Source organism: Pongo pygmaeus, chromosome 12, assembly GCF_028885625.2.
Source record: "Pongo pygmaeus isolate AG05252 chromosome 12, NHGRI_mPonPyg2-v2.0_pri, whole genome shotgun sequence".
Lineage (NCBI taxonomy): Eukaryota > Metazoa > Chordata > Mammalia > Primates > Hominidae > Pongo > Pongo pygmaeus.
This window is the reverse complement of record NC_072385.2, coordinates 78,390,079-78,400,105: the sequence shown is the minus strand read 5'-3', so window position 1 is coordinate 78,400,105 and position 10,027 is coordinate 78,390,079.

Here is a 10,027-nt window from a genome sequence, read left to right as displayed (position 1 = left end):
GGGACTTGAATGATAAAATATTTATTTGGTGATAAGACCTTGTGTTCCAGATCAAATGTCCACTCTTGCCTGGATTACCTTACAGTAAAGTCAACTTAATGACAGTGTCTGCTGCCTGCTGCCTCCAAATCGCTGGAGGGTCACTCACCCCAGCTTGCACAGAAGCCATCCCAGCCTCTCAGGTGGGGAAACAGACCAATCAGCAGAGATTCATATCTTTGATAAGCCACGCACCCCACGTACCCGGCCCACATGTGCTGTTCAGGACCACCAGGCTTCAGTCCTTTCTGCTTCCCTTTCCTTCCTCAGTGATAACACCAGTGATGGTGGGTTATCTTTCCTCCTCACCCCTTCCTTTCTTTGGTGCCTTGTCTCTGACAGTGTCGGAAAGCCATGTCCCTGCATCCCTGCCCTGCATGAAGACAGCTCCCACAGAGGCTCCTTCTCAGAGTTCTAGCTCTTCCTGGTTCTGGTACTGTGATTTCCTTCCTCCGCGTGCCCTATCTCCATGGGAGGTAATGGTTCCTGACTGAGGCAGCCTCTGGGTACTCAACATTCCTTACTGGTTCTCTCAACCTTGCCCAAATCTCTGGTAATAATCTCTTTATTAAAGTCTTTTTATTTGAACATTTATGGATAAATTCTATTTTCCTGTAAGGCGGGCCCTGACTGATATATATACTCGGAGATACCCATGTCTGCATCTAATTAGCTGAAAGGGCCAGCCATATCCTCATTCGTCAGCAGGAGCAGAGAGACAGCAGTGCCCGGTGCTCGTTCACTCATTTTCAACACAGAGCTTCCACATTCCAAGCAAGTCAAGCTTGCCCTTCCTTCCTCCCTCATCTTTCTAGAGGCAGTGGTCTAGCTGCACATTCTCATAAAGCAGCTCAGTGTGGGCTGCCAGCAATCTAACATCAGGATGGAAGAAAACAGAGGCCTCAGAGGTTCGGCATTTTCTGGAATCTAATGATTCTGCTGATTCTCCTGCGTTTAGCAATAGCTGTTTCAATTTCAGGATGCTTAGATCACTTCTTTGTTCTCTCTGCTGTGTAACTACGGCATTACTGTGAGTCTGGGGGGAATTCCTGTTTGGGGATAGGCCTTTTTAAAGGTTTTATTTTGGTTTTTGCCTTGTTCTGAATAAGTCAGGTCCATGTACTTGGCAGAAGGTCAAGTTTGTTTGGGATCTTCTCCTGCAGTGTGTCTACAGCTGACCTCTACTTCAAATGGTGCCGCTCTGTCCCTCAGGCTCTGACATAACTCCCTCCTCTCACTTCAGGGTACCTGTCTAAGTCTGGGAGATCCAAAACCTCTCCTTCTCTTTTGTATTTACCTGCCTCCAACTTCCAGGTTGCTGCAACCTTCACTGCCAAGTCACTCAGCAGGTTACTCCGATGCTCATTCATTACCCATTTATTTACTGAAGGCCTACCATGTGCCAAGGAAAACAATAGTGAACAAATATTTATCCCAGCCCTTCAGGACCTCAGAGTCTCGCGGGGAGGGGAAGACAAGTAAACAAGACGTTTCGGATTCTGCTGCTTTTGCGGGGAATTACAGAGGTGAAATGGAAGGGCTTGGGAGTGGGGTCCCTGCCGGGCTCTGCCTCCTGACCATGAGCATTCTAGACCAGGGATCAGGTTCACAGGTAGCCTATTTTCCACACCTCATAAGAAATGTGTTTCGTAAATAAGTAACCACACCTGAGTTACTATGCAAATAAGCTCAGCTCTGCCCTCCGAACAGCCAAGTTCACTTTTCCACTAGCCTTTTCTCTCCTGCTTCTACCTCCTCTGTCTTTACCCTGTGCCGCTAATTTCTCAGTCTGTCATTACTGAATGAGACACCCAGCCTGGAACAGAAAGGACAGTTTGAAGGGGGTCTCTACCCGGTATCTGAGCCGAGTTGCTTCTAAGGGCCAGTGTTTACGATGGCTCCGACTCATGCCTTAAAAAAAAAATCGCTACAGAAAATACCAACACTGATAGCTAAATCCAATTAAATTAAGATTAATAAAAAGGGAGGGAGGCCAGTAGAATGAAGCCAGCAGGAAACCTCTCTTGCTGCAGTGTGCTGCTCCGTGCATTTCAAATGCAGCCCAACACAAGTCCTGACTCACCTTCACTTACCCTTACACAGGAGCCTCGCAGACAGGCTAGGTGCAGCTGCAAGATGAGCTGCTAAGAACTTGCTGATTTCAATACAGACTGGTTTCCAAAATGTTCTGGGGTTTTAAAACTTCACTCCCCCAAACACTTCAGGCTATGCCATAACTAATCCCACATCTTGCATTTATTTGGGAAAAGAGACTTTGGTATTCTGTGAGATAAGAATCTTTGGTATCTGGGTGAGATAAGAAGCAAAGACTAACTAGGGAATCTGGCATCTCTTTTGTTGCCATTTCCTGTTGTGAAAATCCTTCAAATCAAAATATTATTGAACGCTGGAGTCAGAAGGAGTGATGGAGATTACTCGGTTCTATGGCCTCTCCCTGTTTTGGAGAACTAATGGAGGAAACAGGCCTTGACTGAGCTCCTACAAACGAGTGCCTCAGCTAATGCAGGCTGCAGTCCAGCATTCTGTCGACTGCACTACTGCCATGGGGATTCATCCACAAGGTGTTTACAAAGGACAGAGAAGGAATTCGCAGCCACGAAAGGGAGAATGGAAACTCTCCAAAGAGGAAGAAATCAGCTTGACATTTAGCTTGCCATCTAGGCTGGCTGTCACGAGGCCATGAATCTGCCTGATGAGAGGTGAAAGAGAGAAATGAAGAAGACGAGGAAAGAGGGAGGGAGGAATAAATTTCAGAACAAAGAGAATCTGTGGCTCTGCACTCACTCCCTGTACTGGGGTGGCAAAGGGTTGGGTGGGAATGACGGGAAGGGAAATATGTTCCTGGAGGAAAAGGCTTCTTATGTAAAGGGCTAAGGAAAGACTCAGACCCAAGTAGAAGCCAGGGGAAGCTGCTGTGGTGGATGCTGTGACGCTCCCCAGGTCCCCTTTCATGAATGAAGAGTTTAGTCCCTCACATGGTCGAAAAGCTGCTAGAGCAAGATCCTTGGCCATCAGCACTCTTGGGGACTTCCTGGGCTGAAGGAAACTACCCTGCCCAAGTCATGCCTACTTCCAGTGGCAGCCCCCATCCCGTGACTCATCCACAGGAGTCTAAAGGCCTGGCTGGTTCCACACACCCACTGGGGATACCTCAGAAGGGCCCTCCCAGCTTCAGTGCATTCCAAGTGGTCAGCTGAGCTCTTTTCTGGGACTACTTCAGAGCTTAGCTTCTCCCTCTGCCCAACCCTGCTTTCTTCTCTTCCCTTCCACAGGGTGGATACGGAGAGCACTTCCTAATGAACAGCCTGCACACAAACCTTTGTCTCAGAGTCAGTTTTCAGGGAGCCCTACCCACAACACTGCTTATGAAGTAAATGTGCAGAGCCCTGCTGAAGGCAGAGAGAAGATTGTCATCTGTTGAGTCTGGTCAGGTAACTCACACCGTGAAGAACATTGCCCAAGTCCTTATTTAGAGATAAGTTTGGTGCCACCTTACAGTCAACCACAACATGTGTATTGGGCCATCCAAGCAACAGAGCAGGGGGACTGAAAAAGTGATCCCTTCCCTCACAGAACCTGCCCTTCCTCAACCAATCAGTCAGATACAGGTACAGCCAATTCTTAAAGACCTTTAAAGAGCACTCCAAACCCACCCTTGGAACTGTCACCCCTTATAAAGTTCATAAACCTTAACTATCAAAAACATCTCCCTGCAATAATTTAAAGTTTTAATTTAAATTAAATTCTTGTGTTAATTTCTTTTTGTTGTCTCAAGCAGAAGTAGAAAACATGTATAAGGTTCTCTGTTCAGTAATCCTTTACGGTTCATCTTTAATATTTCTTCAAGGTTAATGATCCCATTTCCCACTAGCTTTCTGGCAAAAGGTCATGTTTTCAATCCTATCAGCTCTGTAGCTTTCTGTAATAAAGCTTGGTTTGAATGTCAGTCAGTTTAATGGCTATGCCAATTTCTCACCTATTAGAGCCAAGTCTTTATCATCCTCTGTGGCAAATGGCACAAGTGGATGCAATAACAAGTCACACTCTAAAGACACTGAGGGCACTTTGGTTCCCACTCTTCCAGGCAAGCATTTCCACAGCCTGGGCTCCTAACTGAAGATATAAAGGGATCAAGAGGTGGGAAGAAGAAAGGTTAAACCTAGGAACACAGAAGCCAATGTGCCCCCAGAGAACAGAAGAGGCGGTCTGCAGAGTTCAGAGGGCAGGCAGCTCATGCTTGAAGGTGATAGGCTTCTGCCTACAAGAGAAATCTGAGCACATCAGTTACTTCTGTCTTACCAAGAATCCCTGAGATACTTAGATTTCTGAGTTGAAAGTGAGATAAGGCCTGTTTTGTTTTGTTTGTTTGTTTCCATGTACATAGCTCAAGATGTTTTCTGGGCCAGGTGCGGTGGCTCACTCCTGTAATCCCAGCACTTTGGGAGGCCAAGGCAGGTGGATCATGAGGTCAGGAGATTGAGACCATCCTGGCCAACATGGTGAAACCCCGCCTCTACTAAAAATACAAAAATTAGCAGAGTGCGGTGGCACATGCCTATAATTCCAGCTACTCAAGAGGCTGAGGCAGGAGAATCGCTTGAACCAGGGAGTCAGAGGTTGTGTGAGCCCAGATGGCGCCACTGCACTCCAGCCTGGTGACAGAGTGAGACTCCATCTCAAAAAAAAAAAAAAAAAAAAAAAAAAAGATGCTTTCTGGATCTGCAATGATAAGTAGTGATTTTTGTTGGAGAAAGAAATAAGGGAGGTCCAGGCCCTTACTTTGCTATCTCTGACCCTCTACAGAAGACCCACCCAGTAACTATGACATTTAACTGTGAGTGGTAGAGTTTTTATACTCATGAGGAAAACTCACACTAGTGGTGCTAAACCACTGGGCGTGGCCTAACACCATTTCTGATAGCCAGGGGAGCTGGGGTTGGGGAGGGTGATTACTGGCATCTAGTGTCCTGCATCTACAAGGCCACAGGACAACCTCACATAACAAAGAATTATCCCGTCCAAACTATCAATAGTGCTGAGGTTGAGAAACCCTGACTTACAAATAATTCTCTGTCCTCCTAAATATATTCACCTACTCAGGAATCATCAGGCCTTGTTTCTCCTCCTCTAGACACTCAGCTGACCTGGGAAAATTACAAGCTGCTTGACCAACAAGCTCATTATCTTGTTTTTGATGGAGACAGAGCTGAGGAACAAAGACAACAAATAAAACCCCAACTGTGGGGTGAAAGAAGACTTAACCTTGACTCACAGGCTCCCTTCAAAAGCTATGTGGTATGTGGAGATCCGTGAGCTGGCAGTTCTGGTGAGAAAATAATAAAGTCTCAGAATTACTTCCTAGGCTAGGGTCTCTTCAGAGGCATACAGAGATGCCTCTTGCTTTCACCTCTGTACTAATCTCATTGCCCCACTTCGAATCAAGGCTTGAGCACTGTGCAAGCAGAATAATCAGGCACTCTCTTCAATTAGTTCTGAAACCATCTCAATGATTTTGGGAGAACACACTCCCCACAATCTGGCAACAAGTTGTCTGGCTTGGGTTATTTCTAAGTCTACATTTCTTAGTTTCCTGAAGAATACACTGGGCATGCCAAAAGGTTTCAAAGCTACAGTTACGGCATCAGCAACAACTCTTCAACTAGCCTGTGCTTCAGCCCAAAGCAGCACAAACAGAAAAGTCAGCCAAGCCACGAGGGGCCTGGTCAAGCGTCTAACAGTGTAGGATTGCTGCATAACGAGCACGATCCTACTACAATACAGCCTTTGAAGTGCCTTGAAAATAAATTCTATGTTTAGAAAACAAAGTCCTCTCTCCAGGCCTGGACTCACCCCACTCACCCCACCCTCATCCCTATTTCACTGAAAAGCTAAATATGAAAAAGTTTTTGGATGTTTACATATTTTCATATAGAGTAACTTTTTTCTTTAAAGGGCCATCTTCTTAAGAATACAAATCCTCCAAGAATGGTCCTCGAGCTGCTCAAGCTTTCCAACCAGAAAATATGACTGTATTGAAAAATACGACTAGAAACAATAGGACCAGCCTCACTTCTTCCCCATAGAAACACTTCCAGCCACTGAAGGTCTTGCTGGCATCTCTGCTGCCATCTACTGAGTCAAACTGGCACATATTCTAGTAAATCCTAACCAAGAAAGGTCATTGTTCTGTATATGTTTCCATTTTAACTCTCACCATGTTGTATTACAATTGTTTGTACATAACTTTACTTCTAGATTGCAAGTACCCATGAGATACATAGGATGTCTTATTCATCTTTTAGTAGGTAATCAGGAAATGGTTGTTGGATTAAATAATTTTGAGTGTTGCACAGGACTTCTCCAAAAAGATCATCTCAAGAATTTTCTTAAGGACTCTTCCAAAACCCAGAAACTACCATAATTATATCAAACGGAAGAGAGCAACTAGTTTATTTTTTAAGGCCTTCAGAGTAGCTCCTTCTACAACTTTCTTTATTCACCCAATATCAACCTTCACAATCTCCACCATCAGCAAATTATTCTGTCTCAAATAAAAATGGTTTATTATTTAGTTCTATGGCTCATGTGGCTTAGAGTTTGTTGTATCCTTAAGTTGAGGGCTTTTGGACACTCAAAGGCAGAACTGTGATTATATGTTTGTTTTTTTCTTCCCAAATTGAATAACCCCATTCCTTCAACTTTTCTTTCTACATCTTCATGATCTATACATGCTCAAAATTAGTAATAGTTTTCTTAATGTGAAGCCTCAAACTAGTTTCGATACTCTATATAGCATTTGGGCAAAGATGATTTCAACAAGTGTTTGTGGTGCCTGCTGTTATCCCTATCAATGGGACACCTTGCATCAGGCAAACCTAACATTTACCAGGCAGATAAATTAGGAGTTGGTGATTCATCTCACAGAGCATTCCCAGGAAAATTTCTTCAAAATAACTATTTCAGTGCTATTTCATTTAGAAAATATTCATTTTATGAGCAATTTTTCATGGATTACAAATCACAGAATGAGAGTAGCTGTAATCTTATTGATGTCTAATTTATGTGTCACTTGGGTTTAAGATATGCACCTTTTTCTGGTATCTGCTACTGGTGTTATGAGCTCTTCAAGACCTCTTGTTCCTTAGAGAAATGGTCAGCATGAAAATCATCTCTTAGAAAATATTATCATGTTCATTTGACACCTGAAAAAGCATACCCAGAGGGTAGAAGAAACTTGGAGACTGTTTATACACACAAATAGCAAATAGAAGTTTTTCCCATCTCTAGGGGACCAACCTGGGCAAAGGAATAGAAGGAATAGCCTTGGCAATTATTCTCCCTGTCCCTGCACCCTCAACAAAACAGGGAGAGTCACATTCTCTGATGCCAAGATTAATACCCATCTTTGGTTTCTTAGCAAGCAGGCTCTCTGCACTGCAATCTGGAAGGCCATGGAATCTCTGCCAATGTTTTTCTCATCCTCATTATTGATCCTAGTAGCAGCACAAACCTGTTTCTGGATGTTGTGTTCAGAAGCTGATCAACATTAAGTACTCACCTCAGGGAGGCTGGCCAAAAACAGCCTGCAGACTTTTCAAGCTGACTTTTTAAACTGTTTGCTCTTTGGGTTGGTCAGGGCTTGCAATCAAAACTCATCATCTTTAATTCATAAACGCCTAACTCTTTAAGCAATTTGGCAAAAATCTTTGACAATTCAGTCCCACTGCTGGGGGCTGCTTCCAAAATATACATTTTCAAAATGTGTGAGCAGGCTGGACATGGTGGCTCACGCCTGTAATCCCAGAGCTTTGGGAGGCCAAGGCGGGCAGATCACCTGAGGTCAGGAGTTTGAGACAAGTCTGGCCAACATAGTGAAACTCCATCTCTACTAAAAATACAAAAATTAGCCAGGCATGGTGGGGGGCGCCTGTAATCTCAGCTACTCAGGAGGCTGAGGCAGGAGAATCACTTGAACCCAGAAGGCGGAGGTTGCAGTGAGCCGAGATTGCACCACTGCCCTCCAGCCTGAGTGACAGAGGAAGACTCCATCTCAAACAACAACAACAATATAGTCAAAATGTGTGAGCAGTATGAGGCGAAGGAAGAGTTCCAGGAGAAAATGGATGGGAATGTGTTGTCACACATTCTGATCTGTGTACAACCAAAGTGGTAGAAGGGTGACATGCCCTTCCTGTTAAGCACAAACCCACCCAAAGCTCACTCTGTTTATGACAGTATCTTTATTATCTGACCTAATAAAACAAGATAACAGAATTTAACCTATACAACTATTCCTTGAGTGGAAAAGATGGATCCTTCTCAGTGTGGCCCTAACACATTAATACACATGGGAGCTTAAAGGTAGAGTTTGCACCCAGTGGAGAGCTAAAAATGCTTGGTGGTGATTATTGCTGCAGTTTGATATACAACATGATAATGGAGACACCCCACAGCCACAGTGGAATTTCCACTAAAGAGCTAACTGGATAGAGGCAAGGATCCATGTAGGCAAATCTTCAAAATGTAATTTTATAGCCTCTATTTTAAAACTGTAATACTGCTTCTTAACCAAGTTTATGGCATACAGTTGGGGAAGAATACTATAGATTAATTCTTTAGAGTGGGGTTGGGGGAAGTCAAAATTACTTAAGGACGCCGTACCTTTTTCTCTTTCTACACACAAATTACATCTGTGTTATCTTCCGTGTTCCTCTGCGTTAGAAATCAAAATGGCCTCCATACTGAATTGGCTTCCACATAGTAGCTCTACCCTTTATCCTCCCTTGTGTTACATCAGTAAATTGGGTATTCTGCAGTAGGCTTTTCCAAATGAGAAAATATGGTAATTCTTTTTTTTTCAGTCAGAGTCTCACTCTGTCGCCCAGGCTGGAGTGCAGTGGCACAATCTCAGCTCACTGCAAGCTCCACCTCCCGGGTTCACGCCATTCTCCTGCCTCAGCCTCCCGAACAGCTGAGACTATAGGCGCCCGCCACCATGCCCAGCTAATTTTTTGTATTTTTAGTAGAGATGGGGTTTCACCATGTTAACCAGGATGGTCTCGATCTCCTGACCTCATGATCCACCTGCCTCGGCCTCCCAAAGTCCTGAGATTCAGGCGTAAGCCACTGCGCCTGGCACCAAATAAGAAAATATGGTAATCCTTTACTATCTTTATCCACTAAAAAAGCTTCATTTAAAGTTGATGGAGGCCAGGCATGGTGGCTCATGCCTGTAATCCCAGCACTTTCGGAGGCCAAAGCTGATGGATCACTTGAGGTCAGGAGTTTGACACCAGCCTGGCCAACATGGTGAAACCCCATTTCTACTAAAAATACAAAAAGTATCTGGGTGTGGTGGCAGGCACCTGTAATCCCAGCTACTCGGGAGGCTGAGGCAGAAGAATCGCTTGAACTCAGGAGGCGGAAGTTGTAGCGAGCTGAGATTGCGTCACTGTACTCCAGCCTGGGTGACAGAGCAAGACTGTCTCAATAAATAAATAAATAAAAATAAAGTTGATGGAAACAAGAAATCAAATTTAGCCTCAGTTTAGGACAGAGGTTTCAAATTAGTGACCTGGTCTACGGCCATACCACCCTGAATGCACCTGATCTCGTCAAATTAGTGACCTGCAGGTCAAGTCTGGTCTGCAGATGTGTTTTGTTTGGCCCACACAGTACTGCTCACATCAAATCTGCATTTCCAGCTTCCAAGAAGGTAACACCGAGTCCACAGTCCTGCATAATAAAAGTTGCCTGGAATTTATCACAATTGTCCCTTTCAAAAAGTCCCCAGATCCTCCTTTCCCTGAGTGTGATACATTTCACTCATTTACAGTAGTGCCAAACCTCTATAGGTAGACACAGATCCTCAAGGTAGGGAGGGTACTTGTAGATAATTATCAATTAAAAAAAAAAACAAACTAAAAAACCTATATAAATAATAGTGTCTTTTTTATGTACCCAATAT